At 30.9% G+C, this 25047-nt stretch overlaps 1 protein-coding gene across 2 annotated transcripts in view; it reads left to right on the forward strand.

Moving 5' to 3' along the window:
• The window catches only part of LOC132911303 (uncharacterized protein MAL13P1.304-like), a 308863-nt gene that overhangs the window by 66425 nt on the left and 217391 nt on the right, over positions 1-25047 (forward strand). The window lies entirely within an intron of this gene.

Below are 25047 nucleotides of genomic sequence, written 5' to 3' on the forward strand. Positions count from 1 at the left end.
TATAAAAATATTTTCTTTGATAAGTCTCTTTGAAAATTGTCAACTTTTATCTTAGAATTCTTATTTTACTACTTAAAAATGTTTCTAGTTCCACCTTTAATTATATCAACGTATTCTCTGTATAATACATTTCTTGTGAAACCTAGTTCATTTTTGTCGAGTCCACATTCGAGATTGTTACAATTTTCTTCCTTTCATTTTACTCTCCACTTTCTTCTTATTACCTTTTGGAGCTGTTCCTTTACATCTCTGTGTACATCTGTAAGACTACAATAGTAGCATAATAGTGATGCAACCTTTCGTGCAACTTCGTTCCCATTTGGCACAATTGCGCGTGTCCAGGAGGACAATTTCCTTATCCTTATATAAACTTTTTAAACAAATCAAACATATATACCTTACATTATCTTCCAATTTAAAATAACAGCTTCTTTAACATTTTGTTGAAATTCCAAATATTTTTTAAAGAAAAAGCAATCACTTATTTTTCTTCGTTATATGAAAATGAAGTGTCGGTATTTTAGAATTATTTAATATATTAAAATTTGCATATTTTACGTAAAACATCTGAAACGTGTGATCTCGCGACAAATTTGTTGCAAGCAAACATGCAAGCCAACGATAAATTAGGGCAGCTCGGTTTGACGACAAGTGAGTAATGTTTCACGAGTCACGATGTGTATATAGGTCACGAAACTACGATGTACCAAGAGAAAAAGAAATAAAGAAAATTGCACTTCAAGAGTAGTTCCACCAGTCAGAGTTCGATCAAAATAAATTGTAACAAGGTGGACAAAGCGGAAGAGAAGATGCGACACATGTACAGTACTGTGTGAAAGATTTGGATCAAATAACGAATGAAAATCTTTTACTTCATGGATTAATATAAAGATTTTTGTGGTGTTATTTTAATATTTCGTATTTACCTCCGAAGAAAAATTGATAATTTCTTAAGAAGTTATTAATTAATTTAATATAATTACTGAGACAATTTTTCTCCGTGTCGATAACGAGAGCTCTTTTGATGCTGTGGAATAATTTTTCAATAAATTCAGTTTATATTACTACTCTGTTTATAATATTTCAAATAATATATTTAGGTTTCTGGCTTCTCCTCTCGTAGGATATTCTAAATTATTTAATGTTCTGTCAATTAAAGCATTTCTAAAGAGAATAATGAAGCAAAGAAGGTCTTTGTGTTATAAAATCTTTCAAGATTTTTTTAAATGACTGTAACTAGACTACGAATGCCTTTTACATTCTATGCAATCTAAAACTGGAACATGATGAAACCGAAAAACATATAAAATATTCAAAGTAAATTTCTACTTACAATATTACAGTAGGTACTACAGTAGGTGACACAAATTCCTTCAATTTCGCGAAAACATAAATTTCTCTAAACATTTTTAGTAACATTCTCTACATAAAATTGTGTAGAAATATTTCTTGACAATTTCAGTAACCATCGTAAGAAAATTAATATCGTCATATTCAATTTTTGTTATGTCAATATGTTCAACTTCTTCACATTAGTATAGCTGAATGCTACGAAGCATATTCTCACTAATTAAACGGTGTCTCCTGACGCAAAGAATATCGAAGTCTAAATTTCACCTTGCTCTTTTCACGCTTATTTCCAACATAATTCCAAGCTATGTTTTGCAAATTATGCTCGCGAACATACCGACGAAACGACATATTATTTTTAAATAAGCAAACGAACTTTTCGAATAATCCAAGGTAAACATCGATCTTTCCCGATAGACTATTGGATGTAACACGATGACAAAAGTAAAAAAGGTGAAATGTACGCGTTGATTGATAAAAATGGGAGGATAAAATCTTGTTTTGTGAGGAATTTCAAGAGAATCAAATTACTTCGGAAGAAAATTGGATTACGATAGAAAACATTGGTATGGGAAACAATTTGTTTGTAAACTAGAATGGATGTGGTGATCAACTCCGCTCCATTAGGATCGATTGTTTTCCTTTTTTTTTTTTTTTTTTTTTTTTTTAGGAAATAATTATGTCTTTTGTCTATGTAATATAAGTTATGTGCAAGTAATTGTATACTGTATATGAAAGAAATTTCTTCGTATAAAGTAAACGATGGAATCATTACATAAACTAAAAGTTTTGTTTCGAAAAGATACAGATTATAAATCCTTCTCTAGCCCACTGAAAAATACGTTGTTCTGGTCGACGAACTTTCTAATATTGAGACTACCTATATAACTTAGCAAATTCGAAAGGAATACCTGCAATTTCCAAGAAATCCAATGAATTACTTTCATGATACTTTCCACACCGACGCGACCAAACAATCGAATATCATCTCCTAATCCCTTGATTCTGCAAGAGCATTGAGCAAAGTAACGGCCTGTTTATAAAAATATCGTTCCGTTACACCCCATGTTTGTTCGACGTCGGCATTCGATATATGATTTATCGCATTCTCAGGGAATATTACTTCCGATCTTCGATAAATCCGCCATCATTTCACTTCGCGTTTTCTATAAATTCCCCATCGTGTAACATCACGCGGCTACATTTTCTTGATACCACCGAACATCGTGGAAATAAAACAAACGTCTGAGCGAAGGAATATGAAAGGACAGAGAAATAAGAAAAATAAGAGGGAAAGTGAATAACGTTAATGCATCGTTGGTTTCGCTGGGAATACGCATGTATTCGTTGCGCTCTGAGAGAAATGCGTCGAAATGCATCTTGTCGGTGAAGTATACATATGAAACGCGTTTTAAAATAAAGAAAAGTAGAAATAAAAATAGTACGAAGTAAGAAAACTGCCCTTAATATCTCAACGGCAGAACGGAAGCCGTGTTATCGACACGCTGCGATGTGATCACTATAATGTAGAATCCATTTCGTTAAAGTACCAAGAAGGGTAGCAAAACTTTATGACCCATGGCTTGGTGCGTGATGGGGCTTAAAAAATACGTTGGCCCTCGGTAAAGGGACGTTGTTTGTCCCCGTCTTGGTGAAATTTTCCGCTACGAGACTGGAATTCCTATTATCGTTCCACGACCCTCCATCTTCTTCTATAGTCCGAGTTCTAAATTAGAGAAAGACCCTGCGTTTTGGCCAAGATAGATCCCGAGAGCTTAAAGTCTCGCTCCAATCACTGCCCCTGCTTTTATCGTGTTATCTTCTTCGATTTTAACGAATTTCTTGATTTGTAATCAATTTTTTTAGAATATTAAGAAAATATGGAAGGATGATCTTTTCGAACATGATCCTATTATATGCGACATACACGTATCGCGGCTTAGATATTTTATTGTTAACTATGCTCAGTAACTAATAGTTTTGTATTAAATATTTAGAAGTGAAGAACAATTTTTGACATAATATATATTTAACACTCAAGAGATATTTTCCAGTTACATATATTATTTTTTACCTTTGAAATTTTTCAATTTTGATTAAGTTAATTGTATTAAACATAGAATATGAATGTATCAATTATTATAAGAATTTTGTTCAGTTCTGGGATTTTCAATATTTATATAATGCTTGAGAGTCCACATCACACACACACACACATCATAAAAGCGAATATGTTAAAGGAGTGATTATGAGATTAAAACCATCCTTGATGGGAAGTTAATCGCGTATACTCAACGAAGCAATGCCCTTTTGCGTGGAGAAACCATTTTAGTGCATCAGGAAAGTGTGTACTGCACGAGATTGCACGAGCAATTATGCATTCTTGTACTCTGCTTCTATGGTTTACGAGCGAAGTGGGCCACATACGTTTATCAAGCATTCATCATGTACGTAATTTCTTGGATGATGGAACACAGGAAAGTGTGTCATAAATATAGGAGCACTGCACGTATTTTCCCCGTTTCAACCAAAAACATTAAATCTCTTTTTAAATTCTTTCATTTTTAATTGAATAGTCAAGTACATGCTGATAATTGCCAATGTAATTGTACATTTTCCTATTTCAGGAGAAAACGACTTTATTTTATTATAATGATAATTTCATTTCCAAATTCTCTATCTCACATCTCTATATATTACAAAAGCTATAATATGTTTTAATTTTTAAATTTAGTGTTTAAAATCCTATAGTTTTATTTTCAGTTAAACAGTTTGGTTAAACTAAACTGAATTTCTAATTAATAGAGCTAAATAAATCCAATCCAATTTAAGAATTCAGCCAAAATTCCAATTTAGAGTATTGATAACGCGAACAGTATAAAGATTAAATTTATATTTACAAATATAACTTATATATTATTTATCGTTCTTATAAAAAGGGATATAAAATCTTCAAAATCCTTAAAAACTTATAAAGACCATGAAAATCAGGAAACTGAACGCTTGTTATCACGCAAGTAGTGCGAGTCAATATAAACTCAGATTTAAATGACTTAAATAAATAAGCAGCTTCCAGAGAAAAATGAGTGCCATTTTATTTACAGTGAATGAAACTTCATAGACTTCGTAGCATATTGGGAAACTTTACCTAACTAATGACCCTCGGTTGGCAGAGGTAAGGATAAATTTTATCGTGTTAACAGGCTTAATAACTTCGACCTGATGGTTATTTAATCTCTTTACTTTTCGACGCTATCCGGAAATATGTCTAAACTTCGTGCCGAAGATAAACCGAAGCTACAGGAAATTATCTTACCACCGTACGAAACTACGAAACTTTAATTGCCACGTACAATTACAAACGCAGCAACGCACATTTTAAATAGTAGCATAGAAAGGAATATACAGATGGACGAAATACAACGAATGAAGGAATTGCTAAATAGAAAGTTTCGAGTTTCAGCTTCAAAGTTATAGGTAAGATGTTTCGTTTGACCTGAACATACATCACAACGTGAGAAAGGGATTCAAAGAAACTTGAATGAATTAAAAACGGGAGAAAGAAAAGATGAATTTATCTTAACAAGGTCTGATAATAATTTTGCGTCTTTCATTCTCTGAGATCCGTACGTTTCAAACTTACGAATCGACATCAAATAAAAGTCGAGTCACGGCTTCTTTCTCTTCCTCCAATGTTTAGAAGCGTACAAAGGATCTATATTACTTTCTACAAGCACGCTACAAAGGAAGCAACAGTAGGAAAAGAACTACCCTGAAACTTTTCGTACGTTCAGATTGATAAGGACAGATGTAACTGAGAGGAAATTTTTATAAACAAAGAGACTCTATATTATCTGCCCTTTTTGTCAAAGCAAAACAAGAAGATAATTTTAGCAATACAAAGATTGATTAACATAATATTAAATTTTATAATTACTCTTGTGTAAAAAAGAAAGTAACTAATAAATAAAGTAAATAATGTAATTACCTTATCATTAGATTGTAGATATTTATGTACTTATGGAAAATTGAATCTGTTAAAAAATTGATTAACAGTGTGATAAAATGTTTAATTGGTAATAAATAAATTTAACATTTGGTTATGAATATTTATGAATTTATAAAAAATAGAAAGCTGTAAAAATTTGAGAGAGAAATTATATAAAGGAAATTACTACATTTCGAGAAATTACTTACATAATATGAAAAACTATGTAAAGTATCCAAAGTAAAATACACGATATGGTATTTAATAGCTAAATAAAACAAATCTCTACTTAGCTCTCTTACAAATCATATTCATAAAGATATTTGCATCAAGATACGTGGTCTACTTATCTCTCCCATGTTCTTAAATATTTTGAAAATTTAGATACCTTAAATGATTAGAATATTATTAAAAAATATAATTTATATATCTTCTAGTATCAGAGAATTCATTTTATGAATAATTTGTACATCTACTCTCCTTTCCTTTCTTTTACATCCATCGTTTTATCTTTCCCCTGTTTCTCTACAGAAAGAGAGGTTAGTGTTAACACGACACATCTGGTGGAAAGCCATCAGCTTCCTGAGGAAATACGCGCTGCGTTTTAAAAGCTTTGTAAACCGGCGAATCGAATCAACTTCAGCTTTACACTCGAGCGATCTCGTCAGTCGTTCTGCTTCATCGATTTAAATCGCGACCTAACGGTGATCGATGCGTTTCCTGAAATTTTTATGCTTTTTTGTGAAATTCAACGAGCTAACGATAGAAAGCGAAACTATGAGGAAAATGTGTTTCTCTAACGAACAAAGTCACAATCTACGTTAACATTGCAAGATTATTCTTTTAATTTAGGTATGAAACTCTTTATATAAAAGTAAGACGAGGTTAAAGAATATACAGCACGTGACAGATATAAAAAAATATTTCATAAAATCTACGATGAATCTGAAGTATATAATCGGTTCTAAAGAGGAGTAACGAATCTCTAAAATCATAACTTTTGAATTATTTGCAGAGGTCTAATTGTAAATGAGAGCTATCGATTAAAATGGCGATGGAATAATCACACAACAAAATTATATGATTTAATTAAAGCAACACAGATATATCACAATTCAAAGCTTCAATTATAAAGACTTTCCAAAGAAAGTTTTTCTTCATTAATAGAAATCGTGGACTGCATTAAAAAAAAATAAATTTTTATATTGTTAAATAGTCGATTAATGAATAATTTTCCATCCTTTTGCTTGTGTCACTTTTCTAAGAAATCAACGATATATTCTGACGAATAGATATTTCAGAAGATTAAACATAATGTATATGTTATATATGTATTTATGAATATTAAAAGGCTTAATTTGAAGAAGTTCAGCTTTCAGTTTATGTTAAATGATACACGACTTGGGGACTTGAGACAGTCTTTTCTAAATTACGGTATGCTCCAACACACAAAAGAGTAATAAATTGTCCAAACTATAACCATCCTAACTTTACCTAATACTAGATATGTATCATATATGTATACCAAACTTATGTTCCGCTTTTAATTCATCATACCAATAGAATCCCAAGAAAATTCAATCTGTACCAAAAATTCTCTAAATCCTATATTCTGACTAAGCAATTTCCTTGAAAGTAAAAAATAGAGAACACAGACATAACTCACACACATGCCAAATTTTCCTAAGAAAATAAATAAATACCTAATAGTATATCTGTTAATGAATGGAGTAGGAAAGTTAGCATAAACTGTGTCTTTATTTCTCAATATGTTTTGAAAATTGTCAGGCGTTTCAATTCAATAATGTTCAAAATGAAATTTGTAAAATTATTACAAGGTTCAAAAATAGTACGCATTATTAGATATTTAGTTTTTAAAAAATTGTATTAAATTCATTGTGAATTTAAATTAAAAATAAAAGTAGAATTTATCAGATTTCTCACCATCAGTCATTTCATTTCTCTCCATCGATTAAATTTGTTTTCACTGCAATAATAACTGAACCAATACGATAATTTCAAAACTGTTCCATAGTAATACATTCAGAACTGCCAAAAGTTTATATTAATTTGTATTAATTAGCTCTAAAAACATTGGCGTGTAAATCGTAATCTATATCTATGAGACATGTCCTTTTGTATTTCTGACAAGAGCATTTTTTTTTTTTTTTATTAAATCTTCTGAAGTGATTCGTTGAACCGACCAACGTTCATGGAGAAACAAAGAAATCAAGATTAAATGTTGATACAACATGCAGTTCGATTTCTCCTGCCGTGAAAGAGAACTGCTGCATCAGATTCAGTATCAATCTATTATTCACGACTCTTCTTTTGTTGACATTTGTATCACTTTGTAAAATAAATCCATTGTTATATTGATAGCAGAATAGTTTGAATTTTTCACAGTTTCGTACTTTAATATCCAAACACAATACTTTCAAATATAGGTAACAAAAATGAAAATTTTAGATTTTCAAAAGATTGTTTCAAGTCCTTTCTACTCGAAGTTTTAATTTCACTTCTGGAAAGATTGAAATTTCTTATATTGTTTGATCTAATTCGTTCGATGAATTCATAATCAAAATAGGCAATTACAATTATCAGTGATTTAAATATATAAAAGAATAAAAATCAAGTACGTTACCTAAACGTGCTACAAATTCATCTAATATTATATATAGTCAACTAATATTCATAGTAATAAACATTTGCATTTTTGCATATGAAATTTGTACCTCCTTTTCTCTTATAATGCATATAAATTAAGTATCGAAACTGCTCTCTTATTGCAGTGAAACTTTCAATTGTGTTTAGTAAGATGTATGACAAAAATATAACTCTAAAATTTTTCACAGAATAATATATTACATTAAAGAACAGTTGTTCGCGTTTGTATTAGGAAAGATAAATACCTGAACGTAGTAAATCTCGACTGAACGAAAATTTTTATAATTTTCGGAGTTATGAATTAATAAACTTCCTAATTTCACAGTGACGTATTGTGTCACCTTATAGCTAAAGTATATAGCTTGAAAATTTGCAAGAAAGAATGTTAAAATTCTTATTTATGCATATCTATTTCTATTTACTCTATTTTATTTTATGTCAATTTTTTATATATTTTATTATTTCCTATCATCACTGATAAATATTTAGAACCCTAAAAAACCAGATGACCCAAAATTTTAAAAATTCTCTAAGATATAAATCAATGAGCTGAAAAGAAGTATGACATCCGAATAAAAAAGTAAACAACGGTATGCTGTTTTGATCAGTCTGGTTCCAACAGCTCTGCTCTATCCTCAAATTTATAGCTGCGCTAAATTTATGGTTGTTTGGTTTAAATCAACTTCCCGTGGCTGTTGCTGCACTTTAAATCCTTTTCGAACCAACTACCTTCTTTAATAATATGCTTATAAAGTGAACCGAATGTATTGATGAACACCTGCTAGCGACGATGAAATCTATCTCTTGACGAAACTTCTTACCAGATAATACCACGAAAAGATTTTCATTTTCACAATTATCTACGAGAAAATATTATTGGATAGCAATATATAAATAAGACTTAAACATCGGTATTCCAAAATAATTGACGATAAAATCACGAAATAAAGTACACAGTACGGGGAAATCTGATGATTCGATATGTCGCGCATAATGCAACCCCGTACAGAGCGTCTTACCATAAGACTCTTACGTTTTATCGTAGTTCGCTCTTCAAATACATCCAAGAACGGCGGGTGCGTTATTCACGAGACAGGAATAAACTTCGAACGAATATTAGCCGACGGAATTCTTGAATGTACACAGAAAGTTAGCATAAGTCGCGGATGCCAACCGATATTACTAGCAGGTATGAAACAGGTATGAACAAACACGAAATACAATATTATGAAATTAAATTTAAGAGCACAAATGTACCGAATAAATACAATATATTCTATATAAAAAAAGTATAAAATATTCTAATAAAAATATCCGTTGTAATACTTTATGAAAATATATACTATATTATATAATTATATTATATTATATATTATATAAATATTGTATAAATATATAAATGTCAAATATATTAAAATTACCAAAGATTCATATGATTTTAATATCGAAATTATTTGTAATTTCTTACAAAAACTTTACAATACTTCCAATTCCAGTACGACTTTCAGTTCCTGAGATAAGCTTCTCAAGTGGTTCGTGTAAAGAGAAACGTAATTTTCGGCTGCTTCTTATTTCTTTCCTTATCGCACAGTCGGATCTCTCACGCGTACGCATTCACTGATCTGTCGCAAGTTCGTGCACGTGACATGGTCAGTGACAAGCGTTAAGTCAACAGATTACTATTGCTACTTAGGACGCGCGAGTTTCCAGTAAAAAATGTAGGTCGTGGGGTCTGACAATCTATTCATGGTATGTGTTCTGTTGCATATAAACTTCCGAATTCCATATATTCCAGACGGAGCGAGATATTAACTTGATACAAAGTGCATTTAGACTTTACGTTTTGACACTTTACACTATCGTCTGAAAGTATTCTGTTTTTAAAAACCGATATTTTAAATGACAAAAGTATAGAACTAGATCAATTAAATGTTCTTAAGAAAATTTGGTGAATTTTCTATTAAGACAAAATCTGTTTCGTCGAATAGAAATATAAACTTATCGTATCTTTTCTTTGTAATCTCCATATTCAATTTTGTTCATTGTCATTTTTCCTAGTGTTAATGAACAACTTCCGCAACAAGGTTAATATTCTTTCGTAAATGTCTCGTGTTAATACTGTCCTGTGACTCCGCGCACACTCTACATAATTTCGTTGCAATATACGTCTAGTAAACAGAGACTTGTGCACTTAATTCCCTGATACGTCCACTGTCTTTGGCATAATGCAGCTAGCAGACTTAATTCAACGAAAGCTGTTAACTGTATCTGGGATAAAACGCGCTCGGCAGCTTTTACGTTTCTTTCAATTAAATCCAAAGTTTCTTCGTCATTTGTCCTACTTTCCCTTAATCACGTAGAAACAAAGCACGAAACAACAAATTATGTATATTCCTGTAAAATAAAGATAAGAAAAAAGAGAAAGAAACTTTCTAAATGGAGAGTAAGATATTTGTTCTCGCTCATATTATAGAATTAGAGAGTTTATGGGTTTTGAAGTACATAACAATGAAGCGGAACGTTTGGAAAATGCGAAACAACGCGTGACGTTGTCAGGATTCTATATGAAAAGTCGCGGTTTCCTATTGAACCGACGTAACTTACAGTTTAAGCTCTCAGAAAAATTGGTTCGTACAAGTCAAAGAATTAGATGTCTAACGACACTCAACAGCAAAAACTTTCTAACGGGTTCTGTCCTGTGGCTTGCTGCACAAAGACCCTATCCTAAGCCGGACGGCAACGCAGTGATTAACATAATTGGTTACAAACGCTCAAGACCTAGGTTCGAATCACGGCACTCATAGTCCTGTTTTGCACAATTCGTAACTGAGAAGAAGGGCAACCCGGATGAAGACAAAAATCTTATACATCAGCAGTAGCACTATCACGACCTATCCACCTCAGATGCATGCCAAGCGCAGCTCGAGAGATCAGAGAGTTAGAGAGGGACTCGAGTTCCTAAAACTTTCCTAGTAGCGGTATGTTTGACAAGTAACAATTGCCTATTGCCTCTACGATTACACAAGTTCTTCAACTTAGAAGCAAATCATTCTAATTGTAAGTACAACTGTTATGTTCTAGCTTAATTGAAATTTCAGGAATTTCAACAGTGGATAAATAGAAAATATGAAAATATTTAACGTGATCGTCTGAATGTAATCTTTTCCTTAAATTGACGTTAAATTGACGTAATAATAAAGAGATAAATAACACTGTTCAACACGTATCTAATCTGCAACCTTCAATAAGTGATTCTTTTAGAATTTTATGAGCTGAACACGAATCTGCAAACCGTCTCCTCCCTGGGACCCACAGCGTCCGAAAAAATCAATTTTGAAAAAATTGCAAATTTTCATCTGTGGAGACGTTTAAGTACTAATTAAGTACACATTTAATAAAATAACAATATGTTATTTGAAATATATAAAAATATCTGTCGATCATTTCTTTCATTACCGATCTTAATACAGACCAAAGTATTCAAGAGATGTGCTTTTTTGTATTGCTACAAGATAATAAGAACGTAGGAAGCGTAAAGAAAGAAAATATCCAAGAGCACTAGCTTGCTTTTAAACTAAGAACAATGGGTACTCGTAGCTATCAAATTACTACGCGGAAGCTCGGCCCCAGACTGCCTAGAGTACTATAGTTTGCGATGGTAGCGTGCTAGTATTACAGACCATATAACAGAGAAGAACTTGAAGTGTCACGCACAGAGTTCGATAATACGCCTCCTACAGACGATGCTAACAATAAGTGGTTGTCTGAAAAACTGCTACTGCGCCGCATAGGTTAAAGCATGTGGATCTAGCAATGAATAGTTTCCTAAAGAAATAGATTCTTCCTTCAGACAATTCGAAATTATAATATGTTATACACATTTTATTCCTTTTTCTTAAATGTTAGATTGAATATAGGTAAAAGACATTACTATTTTTTAAACTTAAATACTCGACTAAAAATTTCGAAAGAAATATATCAATCTAAAATACTTGAATAAAAATTCAGATCGTTATATTATGTATCATGAATATCGTGATATTATATAAATCTTTTTGATCCTTTTAAATGAAAAAATTTAAATCTCCGGAGAAGTACCCTCGGTTTTAAATCTTGTATAAAAATCTTAATAACAGCTATCCTGAGAGAATTTACATTATGTGGCTCATCTCGACTTTTCAAACATAGGATTGGATATATGTAAATAAAAGTAACCTACTTTCTCTTAAATTTAAATACCTAACGTGAAATTTCAAGAAAAATTACATTGAAAGCTAAATTTTTTAATAAAAATTTCAATGACTCTTATCCTATGGGAATTCATATTATATACTTTTATATTATCTTGCTTTTCAAACGTAAGATTGAATATAAATAAAACACATGCTAAGTAAGAAATTTCAAAAGAAACACATCCAATTCTACGTCCTTGAAAAGGAACTCGAGCGATTCAAATCCCGAAACCTCAAACACAAGTGACTAAACCTCTTGAATTAGAAATCATGTTTAACTCATTTACGTTCTACCTTTCTTCTCCGCCATTACCTTTTCCTTGGTCTGCATTTTTCTGCTTCGATTTCCCGACACAAATTCGCTTGACTGTTACGACAAACGAAGTAAGACGGGTCGACTGTTTCTATCGGAGTAAAAACAAAAGGGTCGAAAGGAAGTTCAGTAGCCGGTCTTCGACTTCTTGCATTGAGGAATCATTCTGCAACCAGGTTTATAGGCTTCAGCAAAGAGAACTAGAAGCTGGATTGCGAAATTTCTTCGTCCTTCGAACTGCCTCAGTGAAAAGTTTCTTTCTTCGCTCGAAAGGGCGTGCACCGTGATGTTCGAAAGTGCCTTATAAAGCTTGAAAGTAGCAACTCTTCGCCGAAGTATCTCGTTTCTTCGTTCGACAGTCGATCGCTAAGTCGCATCGTTTATTTACCGTGAAAGTTTTCGAAAAATTTCCACTGATTTCTACTAACTTTGGATACAGAAGCGGTTGCTTTTATTTCTCGGTAAATATTTTTGCGAGTCGGCAAGTTAAACAGGCTAACTGGCTTGCATTTTGTGAAATGGAGATAGTCAAAAGAGGTTTCAGGGTTCAAAGCTGCTGCACTTTCTCTGGCTATGCTTCCATCTCATTTGCTTGCTATTTTGCTTATTTCTCTTTTTTTTTTTTATCCTGTAATACTTTGAATCCTCGCGTGGGTATACAGATTTAAGATGGACAAAAGCTTGAAAAAATATTTGAAAATTTTGTACACGACAAAACTTGATTTGTAATCTTTAAATTATATATGTATAAAAAGATTTCAAGCAAATTAATTAGATAATAGGCACCTTTCCTATTATTCTTTCATCCTTTCCACACTTCTTTCTTTTTCATTCCAACTCTCTCTTCCATTCCTTCCTCCTATTCCTTTATCCTGTTCTCTTCTTCTGTTTCCTTGTTCGATTCCTTTCTTGTATTCATTTCATCTATTTCTTCTTTCTATTCTTTCCTTTTATTATTCTTTTACTCATTTTTCTACTCCTCACTTTTATTTCTTCCTGTTTTCTATCCCTTTTCTTAAATTCCTTATCTCTATTTCTACATTGCATTCCGTTCTTCCTTTTTGTCTTTCCGCGTGTTCGTGTCATCCTTTTTTCATTCTCTTTTCTCAGATTCCTCCTTAAAAAAATTAGCTTTTTACCCACATCAGAAATGAAATATTATCCGTAAAAGGAAACAATCCTGTTTCTGTGACAGAACACTCTTGACCAAAAACTCGAAGGAACTTTATCGAGCTTCCGGAGGGGATATTTCATTGCTACTATATCAGCCACCTCCGACAGGAGGGAAGGTAATGTAAGCAGTTTAGGAATTCGACGTATTTGTACACGGAGTTCTGACATCGTGAAAAATAACGCTAATCAATCGGAAGCTTTCGACAGAAGCTAAAAAAGAAATCTGTGAACACCATGGGCCAAAGTGGAACCACGCGATGTTTTCCCGCATAATGGAGTTGACAAAAGTCCCCATGTTTCTAAAAGCGCTGATTTATGAACCGCTTAATACGATTTTCCCTCGGTCAAAGTTATACTCCAGATATCACCTTATATAATCCTATCACATTAATTTATCGTGACAGTTATTCAATGTGATAATAAATACATAATAATAAATGTAAATTCTTATTAAGAATGATTCGGAACCGCACTAACCATTTTAATTTTAATTCAAAATATAATCTAGTATGATTAATTTAATAATTTAGATTATTCAACATCAATGTGAATACTGACATAGCTGAAGGTCACTTCGCAGCTCACTTCGTGGCATAAAATCCCTAAAATACAATTTAACCGACCATAAATCACAGAGGATCCCCAGAGCACAGTGATAAATAATTCTCTTAACTTTCTTCTACATTCAAAGCTGAAACGACTAACTAAAATAGAGACTCGCGAATTTTAACTTTCGATTGGACCACACCAATCAATAATTTACGGCCGTCTACATGTATTTTATTTTTGATCTTCTTAGTTAAGATATATATGAGACTATTATTTGAAAATAACTTATTTGATGTTGATATTTTTCATACATTATATTCAAGCTAAAAATAATAAATTAGTTGAAACGATTTATCGTATTTTGTGTAGTTTATTTTACTTTTAATTGAATTAAAATTTGATCACGTCTAGATGGAACAATAGCAGTACAAATTTAGTTTGCAGCAGAGTGACGACAGTAACGACGGTTTCAAACGATAATTTTACCGGATTTAAAGTTTTCTGAACAGCGCTTTATGTTAGTTAACCTTGCTCAAGTCCCCAGCAGACCACGTTTCCGCTGAATTTCACGCCTTCAGCACAATAAAATAAGGTGAATGAACCACTCAATCTTGTACGAGCATACAAAGACACGACAGGAGTAAATTAAACATCGTTTATTTAACTCTAGCTCTTCAACAACACGTAACTACGTTTAACTATTGTCCAGTGTGAACAAGAAACATCTTACGCCTGGAATTGTCGTGCGAAAATTCTAGTTAATAATTCCCTGCATTGATTTAACGAGCAAAGTCCTACGTAGTTGAGACACTGTAGTTGGGTACAGTTAGATACTGATATTTGAAATCGTCTCAAGATTTAGGAATATTTGTGAAATAGTAATTGCTTCCGTTATTGGAAATTTTTGAATTTTCGGAGTTTTGAACATCCAAATTTCCAAATTTTCTAATTTTATAATTGATTAATTATCTCACTTCCCACTTTACTTTCTTACTTTCCTAATTTTGAAATTGTGTGATTTTCTATTTTCATAATTGCCTAGTTTTCTGGTTCTCTAATTATCTAATTCTCTAATTCTACAAATCTACAATTCTCTAACTTTCTAATTATCTAATTTTCTAATCTAATTCTCGCTAATTCTCTATTTCCCTCGTTTTTTTTTATTTTCTACGCTATCTCCTATTGCACTTTTCTTAAAATTCAAATAATCTTAGTCCAAAAAATGCTATCTAACTATTTTTAGTCTGTGTACATGCTATACGAAAATTTTTTAATTAAAATTGAGATAATATAAAAGTCTGAGACTTTAACGTGAAGATACATGATTACTATTTAATTAATGATTTTATGACGTATGTGATTGTTGAAACGTGATACACACATACATTTAGTATTGTTACGTAATATTCGCACATTTTCGTTAATATAGATTCATGCGAAATGTGTTTCTGATTATAATTAATCAACGCTCGATCAGGTGTCAGATATCTGCAGATCGTGGTAGTACAAGGTACTGATCACCTCGAATGTTCTGGCGTTTCTTTCTCGCTACATATACGATAGTGATTAGGTGTAATTAAAATAAATTAAGAGTATTTACTGCTCCTCCCAGATGATTTATGTAATGCCATGGAACTCGAACGAAGCAACAGAAGTAAATCAATAAATTGTAATTAGAAAGCAAATGATAAAATATTTTTGCAATATCTGCGAATTTTAACTATTTTTATGTTAGTTTCCAAATATAAAAAAGAAATACGAACGTGTTTAAATAAAAAAGTATTTTCAAATGGAAACAATGGAAACACTTTCAAATGTTTCAAAATTAGCATTCAAAAGGAATGAATTTTGAATGCTCCTAAATACGAAAGGAATTTCAAAGAATCTAAAATTTAAAGAAAAGAAATTTCGATCGTTCTGAAATTAAAAGAAAAATGGTTTTTAAACGCTTTCAAATGTAAGAAAACGAATGTATGATTAAAAAGTAACAGATAAAAAATAGCACGACATTTCAAAACAAGAGTTAATTTACGTTTCCACTGAATATATTTGCGGTTCCAATTCAAAGTGAGATTCGTTGTGACTTATCGCTCCTCGATATCCTTGTCGGTACTACATACCAAGTGTAATTGAGACTACCGTGGCTTCTTCGTGTTACTTGATCTCTTTGAGAAGGTTCAAATTGCACGGAGATATTTTCAGTTCTGTTTCTTTGATGGTTTGTAATCGATGGAATCAACTTTGTCAAGCGCTTGTTCACTACAAACCAGATCAAGAAATATTATTCTACTGGAAATATCACTCTGACATGGAGCTTAATTGGAAGTCAAATTAATTAGAAATTTTAAGCTAAAGCTACCACAATACATACATCATTTTTTGAGAATTTTAAATAATTTATAGACAATAATCATTACTTATTAAAATGTTTTAGTTTAAAAATAACTCTGGAGAAAAGAAAATGTTTTCTTATAAATTTTTGCAAAGGTGTTTATGGAATAAAATGTAAAAATTTGTTATTAATAATATTCAGAATGTTTGTGTATACAGTAGAATTTCTATGTATCTGAAACTCGGCAAGGTTTCAAGTAAACTGAACTGAAACTGAGGAACTATGTGACTCTCTTGTTCGCGAAGAATTCCTGCGCGCATGAAAATTTAAGAGCGTACTCAAGAAATTCTACCTGCTTCGCCTCGGTGCTATCTATATGTTCAAACAAGCAGTATAAATTTTTTAGAAGGAAAATAGAAGGAAAACTGTATGTTACATTGAGAAAATAAACGAAGAAGAAAGAAAACTACTCAATTAAAATTTAATAATTTACTATTCCTGTAGTTCAGACATCTTTTTAGATCTTTGAATTTCAACTTAAAAATTCTTAAATTTTTTTAAGAGCTTACCAACCTTGAACTTCAGGATTCTGAATTTATTTATAAATTTCAAAGGAACTTTAACAGAACTTCCAACATCCGTAATACAACATTACTTTCATCAGCTTCACCACCATCACCCTCACACAAAGACTCAGTTATGAAGTTGAACAAGTAGTAGAAGCCTAACACTGTCAGACAAGACACTGAAATTGCTTCTCTGAGTGCACCCTTCCAACTTCCTCGACTTCCTACTTTAAAACGATTTATCCGTCGAATCGATGCGATATTAAAACCTTCTCGAACCGAATTCCCTGCCTGTAACCCCAAAATCGACTTTCAGAATGTCATAAACTTGAGAGACTGAATCAGTTTGATATAATCATTATTTCTGGACTACATGTCTAGGAGTTATAAGTTACAAACCATGATTCCACATGATTCCGCTGCATGTTAAAGAATTTTAAGATGATAATATTTTTCATAATAAAGAATTTCGACTAAAGATAAAGATATATATTATGACTTCAACATTAGGCGAGGAAATTTATAAAGTTGGGTTCTTCGTTAAATTTACGTCGTAAGGAACTCACTTGCTTCGGTAATATCAATAAAGTCACAATGTAGTTATCAGATATACAAATTAAACACTACTGCTACTATTAATTAAATAGGCTTATAACTTTTGATTTATTTTGCAGGAAAATATCACTTTTCTGTTTATATTATTATATGCAAAAACTAAATTATCTGCAGTATTATTATTTCCAATTCATTGACAAGTTTTGTCGTCATGAGTTCGATCAATAAAAAGAATTTTATGTTTAGTCGCTTAATATTTAAACACAGTATATAGCTTTTTACAAATAGTTTTGTTCAAACGACAAGAAATCATTTCACTCTCCTCCAATAAATTCTTTCAATTATTGCACTTCTACATAAAATGTACGATGTATGTGTACTCACGGTTTGATTATGTCAAGCTATCACTATTTATTCCTACGTCTTTCTATATTTTTTTATAATGTGCAACGAACAATTAAATAATTAATAAATTATAACAGAAAAATATGACTCCAATATTTTGACATCGCGTACATTACGAAGTTATTTTGTTTTTAGAATGATATAAAATAAGAAGAACATATACAATAGAAATTCTATATTCGAGATCGTGTTTTCATTTAATATTCTGATTCTACATGCTATAGATTTAATATAGTTACTCAAAATTCATGAGACTATCGGCCATATCATATCATATTAACCTGCATAAAATTGAGAACATATACTTTTAAAAGATTTTAAATTGATTCCACAAATCGAATATAAATAAACTTCATACAACTTTAGTTTGAAGCAAAACTCTTCGAATTGATCTTTTATGAAAAATTATGTGATTGGTTCTATCGATTATACAGATTTTATAGCAACCATAAGAAACATGGCAATAATTTAGGTTTCGCGATTGATATTTTGGCAATATAATAGCGATGCATTTTATATCGACATCAGTAGAAATTTTCAATTATTCACAACAGCAACGAAAATGCGATTCATATTGCACATAAAGTATTCAATCAACTTCATAAACAGTCGTTATTCGTCCTTCATAAACACTTCATTGGTCAAAGTATTTAACTTGATAAAATTATGCCAATTTAACCGCGCAAAATTAACTAAAATTAAATTAACTGAAATTAACTAAAATATAATTTTCTAATTAAACGGACAGATTAAAATATTGAAACAACCTTACGTGCTTGTGTGACGCACAGTACCGTAATTATTAAATAAAGGAAATTCAATTAATTCGTCCCGTTTTAACGTAAAATAATTCCCTACGCTAATAAGCTTGTTAAAATCATGTACGAGTATTTCAAAATTCGTAAACGTTCTACGATTTGCATAATTTTATGCAACGTACTTTACTAGAATACGATGCGACATTAGCAAACATATCAAGAGGATTAAAACGGAACAATGATCTGTTTAAAGTAGAGTTCTTTTCTGGCTAAAACTTTATTATTGAAAATTTTCATATGCAGGAAATTTTCGTTTGATAAGATTATTATGATGGAATTTGCACAAATATACGTTCTTTCTATTTTATCATTAAAGAATGTAAGAAAGGTTTATAATACGATTGAACAAAATATAATTAATATTTTCGTTAATCACGTTTTATTTCAAGTATACTTATACTGTATATTATATAGCATTAATGAGGATTTTTCTCTCATAAAAGGTAAAAATAAATCGTATAAATGTTTCTACCATTCTTGTATTATTTCGAGCATACTTGCATGCTTCGTACGCCATTAACCAGATGTGTTCTCCAACAGAAGCTAGAAAATATAATATCTCTACTGCATGATGCAATAATATGGAAAAATCTACTTATAAAACAAAAATAATTCACTTATAAGAATAAAGAGAATAACACTTGGAGTTATTTTAATAAAAATTTTAATAATATTTCTACTGAAAGTGATAAGGAATTATCATTAACAAGTTTGTTTTTCCTATAAATTTGATAATTGTGCTATCTTCTGAAATATTCTGTTCCCTTAACTTATTTTAATTGAGTTAATGAAAATTTATGAATTAAAAGAAACCATAAACAAATATGACCTATCAGTATCGGATTGATTTTTAATAATATCTAAGTGTTCAAGGTTATTATTTCGTATTTAGATCGCGTAATGACTTCATCTAACGAAAAACACATGATTCTTAAGAAATGTAAAGTAGAAGGAAAGGAAACACACAGATAGAAGAATAAAAACAGACCAAAGTAAATACATGACTTTTCTTTCTCGAAGAAAGCAGCGTCTTTTAAGCGAGATATCTCTAAAAGACAACGAAAATTACTACTGCCGGCTTCAACATTAACAATGAATATTTCCACTTCTTAAGATGATTACCATATCAAGGATAATTCTTTCTTCTACTTTTTTAAAGAAAAAGCAAGAAATTAGGAGAAAGAACAGAAAGGAAAGAAACGAGTTAGGGGAGTATTTCTTCCCTCGCATTTATTTTTTTTTTTTTCATTTCCTTTTTCCTTTCCACCAAGACATTTTTATCTGCTAAGTAGAATAGTCGTCATCTTTCTTATCATGCTAGTGTTCGGGAATAATTGTGATTTCCATATCAGACCGACTGTAATGTTACCTTTAAAGTTACTCTACCATTGAGACTCATACCGTTACCATTAAGAACATACCGTAATAAGAAGAAGCCTCTGTTTTCGCAGAGTAATGAAGTTTATTGATTTTTTAGTCTACAATTTTAAAATAGTGTCAAGAAATGTAATTTTTCGTCGTCGCCTCCCTTTTAGCTATATTATTCTTTATGAAAATTGTTTTCTTTCCTCAGAATGAAGAAGCTTGTTATGTCTAATCTTCTGATAAAGAATCTTCGTGCATTCAATTTCTGTATTGCTAGAAGATATTTTCTTTTCATTGATAAATTATGTTGATATAGAACTTCCTATTTTATGAAAGTTTCATTAAAAAGAATTTGTCAGTGTCGAACATTTTTAATTAATATAGTATTATAAGAGACGTATTATATAACACATATAATATGCCTTTAATTAATAAGAGACATCTATTTTTTAAATAAGAAGTTATCTACTGAAAAATTATAGTTTCTCATTTTACATTATACAAGATGAGCCTACTATGAAATATTTGCAATAAGTTAACCTAAATCTAAAAAATAGCGCCCGAACATTACACGAAATTCTAAACATGTACATACAAACAGTGTATAAAATTCTCTCAGAATAATTCTAATTTTTCTACACGAATGATTTGAGACCAACTTCCTGAGAAAAATTTTAGTAATCTATTATATTTATTATCTATATATTAATATATTATATTAATATCTTCAACTGGAAAACTAGCACACGAACATCACTTGTAAGACATACAAAAATGGATACTTTTAACCTAAATACTTGAAGGGTATACATCATCTCGCCAACACATATTTCACAGGAAAGTAACTTCGTAAGCTAAACAACGAGAAACCGCGCAAGAAAAATTCCACGATTTTTCTAGAAAATTATTAAACCATCGAAACAAGAGCAACCATTTAAATAATAAATGCGGTTCGTTTTTTGTGCTAGTGACTCTACTCATTTCATTTTTCACTCGAATAATTTCGTCACGATCGCTCTTACGAAGATGAAAAAAATTTTCCCTTCAAAGTTCCATAATATTTCTTCTTCCAGATCCCCTACATTTTGTATATATGTACTTGTTACGATGATATATCTCCTAGCAAGCATTGTGAGTCATGGTAACGCTTGCTACGCGATGCTATACCCTAGAGAACAGCCGCGATTTTTAGTTCTTCGCGAGCTCGTCTTTCAATATGTATGTTTCGAACACGACCGGCCGACATTATTTACTATGATATTTTACATCTGTCTGCAGTCTCTATAGAAGTTCACACCTTCGTGATTCTATTCTCACGGAATACTCTACGATATCTTTTTATTAAAAATATTCTTCGCTACTTGTACTTGGAGATATCGGTTTCCATCTCTCCTTTGCAAATAGTTATGGCAGTTTTATTGGGCTATGGGTTTGAAGATAATACGTGCACTTTTTTGGATAATAGATTTCTGTTCACTTTTGAAAGTGTTACTTTCCATTTGTTTCAGTATTCTTTTGTCATTTAATATTACTGTGGTTTTATTTTTACATCAATCATATTATATTTTTTATTATTATTAATTTATTTACATATAAGTAATTAATTGCATATTAATTTTATATTAATATATTATGTTAAAATATTTTTTAAAATGTTATAGTTATTAATAGATAATCTTAATATTTAATATTACCTTGATATATTATTTAACATTGCAGTGATATTATCTTTATATTATTTAGATAATATTAATTTTACTATTTGCTAGTAGATACTTGTAATATTTAATATTTAATAGTACGTATTTTTAATGTTTAGGTATTTAATTAGATTTAATCCAACTTTGCTCCAGATATATATCACCGTAAAATTTAATTTATATAATTTACACTGTCTGTCACATTTACCTAGTATTTAATTTACGACGATTAAGTTATTTCTACTAAAAGAATCTGAGAAGAAACGAAATAAATCATTGAAATCTATTAGGATATTGTGATCCACTAGAATTATGTGACTATATATCTCACATTAAACATTATGTTTAACTTCCTTCTTTTCGAATCAAAAGCAAAGTAAAAAGAATCGAGCGAAACAGTATCCAGAGTCCACAGAATCACAAAGGGATAACTTTCCCCGGTGATTTGACCTACTTAAAAGTTTCTCCCTGAAAATAACTATGTCTACATTTTCCTACAATGTTGACTCGAATGGGATCTTTTCGTGCGGCAAGTTTATAAAGCTATTAAACAATTCTATCAAGATGGATTTTCGTGTCTTGGTGGTACACTCGAAACACAAACTGTTCTACTAATTCATAGTTACAGGGTATTATTAGTCGTGCATTGAAATCGTAGGGCAAAAAAAAAAAAAATAGAAGGAATAGGAAAAAAAAGATAAAAAAGATAAGAAGAACAAACTATTTTCCTTCATGCGAGATAATTGGAACGTGAAGCGTTCTCCTCTTTTATCTTTAACGAGTAGTTTCCTTCGTTGTTTTGCTGCCTTCTTCTTCTGTATCGCTGAGAACCCTTTGTCGGGCAGTCTGTGAAAAAAATTTCGAGTGAATAGGGCCAGAGGAACTGAAGAAGTACATAAGAGTAAATTCAACGCGGAACTACTGGCCGCATTTGTGTACTAAAAATGAAGAAGGTGAAAAGCACGACAGGTCACATTTTCTGTGCTTTATCGAGAAGCAATTTTAAAATTCAATACGTTGCCAACCAATTCCACGTAAAAATAGGTACTTTTCTATTTGATTTTAGGATTAAATATGTATTTTTGTCACTTTCATGAATATTAAAAAAATATTAATAACGTCAGCTATAAGTATACTTATATTAACACGTTGACTGCCACATGATTTTTAGGTATTCTGTTCTGCAAATCGCAATAAAATGAAACAGAGTGTATTACAACATAACATTTAATTCTTAGACAATATATTTGCGCGCTGTTTCTCTAACACTGTTATTCAAATTACTCACATTGTTGAAAATTGTTTAGTTTAGAAATTCAATTTTATTGTAATCATTTAAAAAAAATTAGTAAAAAGCATACATAACCGTGGCAGTTAACATGTTAATTAAGTTAAATTAACGCAACAATTAAACTAATATATTCATTCTGTTTCCTATAGAACAACATGGATTTATCACTATTTTCAAAAGACTTACATCTCCGAATTTATTAAATTATTCTCTTCTTCAACTATATCATTTCCTATTAAAATATTTATTATCTATAATTATTTTATATTATTTATATATTATTAATATTTATTCTTTATAGGATAAATCATTAATTAATAATCATTTAGAACATGCCTGTTAAAATGACAGTTATTGATAATATCATTAGATGATATTATAAAATAAACTTAGAAAAGTAAAAAAGGGTGGATTTATTTTTCGCGCGTGATCGTCAAGTGGTAATAGTCGACAATTATTTTCGATGGATTTTATCTCGATCCTTGACTTACGTTCTCACGCTTCTGTTACGGTGTTACAATCGGAAACAAACTGTTCGACAGTAATAGGAAATCAACGCTTCTATTCCGCCCATCCCTTTGTTTCCACCCTATGCTTCCTTTCTTTCTCAAGATAGACACTCAAGTCCAATCACTTTTGGAATTTCCGCCCATCAGAAACGCTATTTCTCATTTGGGATTTCGTGCAAAATTTCTTCTTGAAATCTCGTTTGATGGTTTCCGAATAAATACGAAGCTTTTCTTGAAAGATTGAAAGAAGAATCGAAAAGGAAATTAATCGTCGTACGTTACCAGTACTTGAACATTTCATAGAAAACGAGTGAGAAATTTCTTCTTGAAATCTCATTCGATAGATACCTTCGAAATGAAACGGTTAGAATTCTGTGGCAAAGACTGTATATGTATACAAAGCTTTTTCTTCAAGATTCGTTGATACGTAAATTAGAAAAGAAATTGATTGCCATATCCAATATTTAGTAATCCTTATTAATTATCCAATACTTCAACCTAATTGAAAAGAAATTTTCTTCTTGAAATCCCATTCGATACTTCCGAAATAAGACTTATGGTATTTTATGGAAAAGACTATGAAACCTATACAAAGCTTTTCTTTAAAGATTCGTAGATCAATTGAAAAATAAATTAATTATTATAAGTTGTCCAGTATTTGCGTATTTTATCGGAAAGAAGTGAAAAGTTTTGAATAAGATTTTTTCTTGAAATATCATTCGACACTCTGAAATAAAATAGATGAAATTCTATGGGAAAGAATATTCAATACTATGCGAAACACTTTTTCAAAAATTGGACAATAAATTGAAACAAAAATTGATCGTTGTGTGCCACCCTATTATTCGAAAATCTAATTGGAAGGGAGTGAAAACTTTGGGATTTTGTATAAGATTCGTTCTTGAAACCAAATTCGATATATCGGAAATAAAATACATGTAATTGTATGGGACAATAAAGGAAATTACACGAACTACTTCTTTACAAAATTGAAAGATAAAATCAAGGAAATCATTGGGAAAGAAAGCGATTATTGCATGTTATTTACTACGCAGATGTTTAATTGCAAAGCAGTGAAAGGATTGAAATTTCATTTAAGAAATATTCGGAGCTTTTCTTTAAAAATTAGAAAGTAAAATTGTAATAAAAGTCGGAAAAAATTTTGATTGTCGTAAGTATTTGTGAATGTAATTGAAAATGAATGAAAAATTGCAAGTATTAGGAGGAACTACCT

Source organism: Bombus pascuorum, chromosome 10, assembly GCF_905332965.1.
Source record: "Bombus pascuorum chromosome 10, iyBomPasc1.1, whole genome shotgun sequence".
NCBI lineage: Eukaryota > Metazoa > Arthropoda > Insecta > Hymenoptera > Apidae > Bombus > Bombus pascuorum.